This window comes from Triticum aestivum, chromosome 2D (genome assembly GCF_018294505.1).
Source record: "Triticum aestivum cultivar Chinese Spring chromosome 2D, IWGSC CS RefSeq v2.1, whole genome shotgun sequence".
NCBI classification, from domain to species: Eukaryota; Viridiplantae; Streptophyta; class Magnoliopsida; order Poales; family Poaceae; genus Triticum; species Triticum aestivum.
In genome coordinates, this window is record NC_057799.1 from 18,105,790 (window position 1) to 18,108,739 (window position 2,950).

Below are 2,950 nucleotides of genomic sequence, written 5' to 3' on the forward strand. Positions count from 1 at the left end.
AAAACATCGATCCTTCCGAATCCATCTTCAAAAGCCCCACCACCTACAAGCTTGATTATAAAAGTGGTCATGATCAGGGCCGCTTTCCCTTAAGTCACCCCTACCCACATCATCTAAAATCGAAGCACCGGTCCAGCTGATCATTGGCGCACACCGCATCCACACACTCCAGTCGCCGCTGCCGTCTTCCGCGAACCCATCTTTAGGTTAGGGATCAATGAAATGACCTTTTTTGAAGCCTCTCGTCGATGCCACCATGACGCCAGACAACGCCGCCTCCCATGGCTCGTCCATCATCATGAGTTCGCTGTTGAGACCCAGCTACACTGCGCCACTGTGACTCACCGTCTCCAACTGCAAGAAACCACGCCATGCCACCTCAGGACCCTTCCAGCCAGCACCTGCTCCAAAACAACGATGCCCCCTAGGAGGGAAAATGGTGCCTCGCGACCTACATCTAGGGCCAGTTCTTTTGGCGGCTTAAAAAATAAGCCGCCTCCTTTCCAGCTTTTTGGATAAGCCGCCTTCCTCATATATCAAGGCTTCTGAACTAGTTATGGGATTACTAATTTAGAAGTCTCAACAATTTTTGGGAGCGGCTTATTTTTTAAGTTGGGGAGAGGCAGCTTATTTTTTTAAGCTGCCCAAAAGAACTGGCAGCTAGGTTTCCCCAGAACAGCCTGGGTGAGAAGACCATAGCCGCCTTGAACAAGCAAATGACACAAATACATCGCCATCGTCTACCATTACCAAAGTTAGCGCAGTTTGCACCAGCAGCCACAACTCACCAAACCCGTACCCGGCTTCAGAACCGCTAACCCCAGAGGGTTGTGGATCTCCCGCACAAGCCTCTTAGATGTCATAGAAAGCTCTGGCCGCCACGCACCTCCTACGACGAACCTGGGTATAGGATCCCTTGATCTGTAGCCCTAGGCCCGTCATCCCTGACGGAGGGGATGCCGCCACTGCCTTGTCCCGAGCCGCTACCTTAAGGCCCTTGCGGCATAGATCGGTCACACCCCTATGGAGTCTGTCGCCCCCGTGGTGCCACCAATGCGACGGTGCGCTGCCGGAAGGAGCAGCCGCAGGAGGGACATCTCACGCCGAAGTGTACTGCCCCTCCAAAGAGGCACAAAGTGGGGCGCCAGATAACCTTCGTCCCCTTCACCGACGGCGCACGTGATTTCTCAGAGGCCACCTCTAGGGACGATGAGGGGAGAGAAGAGGCAAGAGTGGGCGGCGACGAAGGGTTCTAGTGTTTGCACCCCCTGGTCGCCCAGGAGGTGGCGAAGCGAGGGACGCAGTCGAAAGAGACCATGTGTCACTGGGAGGAGCAGCCGCAGGAGGGAGATCTCACACTATCATACACTGCCCCTCCAGACAGCCATGACCGTCGGGCGGCAGATCCCTGTCGTCCTCTTCACCAACGGCGCACGGGCTTTCCCAGCGACCACCTCTAGGGAAGACAAGGGGGAAGGGGAGGGAGGAGGGGGAAGCGGCAGAGGGGCTCGAATTTCCTGGTCAAATCCATTTATATATCAAGCCTATCATTTTAGTTGGTTATTCAAACTTAATAAAAATTCTTTTAAATTTAATATTTTAAGATAAATTCCAAGAAAAATTACCTGCCTTAATGGGCCGCACCAACTGCAGTGTGTTTATGGTTTAGATGTGAGTTGGCCCATAAGTGGATGCCATAGGTGCGAGACGCAGAATCCTATTACACGCGTAAAGCCCCCTCTCCCCCGCCGAGTGCTCCTATACAACGCTTCAGGCGCCCACACAGGGAAGTGGCGCTCACGCAGCCGCTAACCTGGGACGGCCCAAGGCGGGTGCTCGCTCGCTCTCGCACGTTTTTTTTCGAGGTTCGTCGCTTGCACATTGCTTATATTGATATTGGTTCACTAGTCACTGGTCACGGTTTGACCGGTCAACTCATGACTTTTGGAAATAGAAAAACAAAGCATCCGAAAAAAAATTGTGAACTCAAAGAATTTTATAGATTTGGAAAAACTTCACCAATTTGAAAAAAGTTCATCAAATTTGCAAAAAGTTCGTCGGCCTTCGAAAAAAGTTCATCAAGTTTGAAAAAAATCATCAGTTTTTAAAAAAAAACGATCATCAAATTTGACAAAATTTTATCAATTTCCAAAAAAAGTTCATCAAAAAATGAAAAAAATTCATCGATTTTAAAAAGGTTAATCAAATTTGAAGAAAAAAATCATCGATTTTCAAAAAAGTTCATCCAATTTGAAAAAAAATACTTCAAATTCCAAAAATATTCATCAATTTCGAAAAAATAGTTCATCAAAAAATGAAAAAAGTTCGTCAAATTTGGAGAAAAAAGATCGAATATTTTTGCGAATACGCAAAAGGCTTGCGTATCATTGCATTGATAGGTAGGAAAGAGTGCATACAATTATGTTACAGCGGGAGATAGGCTAGCCAAGCAGGTGTGCAAGGATAGCCTGGACGCAAGAGGGGAGGGGTGGTGTGTCGGCCACCAAGAGAGCCCTAGGCTACGTCTCTAGTAAGATCTGCGCCAAGTGTGTGGCGCCCGCGCGTGCCCATAGTCTTGCCTCGTCTCGGATGACATTGACAGCGCGGCTCACGGAGGGGCGGTCGCCGTCGAAGGTGCAGCCATTGCGGTGCTTTCAGAGCCACCAGGCGGTGAGGATGGCGATGGAGGCGAGCCCGCGTCGATGACCGCGTCGCGAGGAGGCGATGGCAGAGGTCAGCCAGGTGGTAAACTCGTCGTCATGGCTCAGAGTCGTGGCAGTGGAGCGGCACCAGGAGAGCACCTCGTGCCATACCTGGCGGGAGAAGGAGCAGCCCGCGAGGAGGTGTTGCATGGTCTCAGGCTCCTGGTCACAGAGCAGGCAGGTGAGCTCGTGCGGCAGGTCGTGGAGCGCGAGGCGGTCTGCCGTCCAGCAGCGTCCGAGCAGGGCGA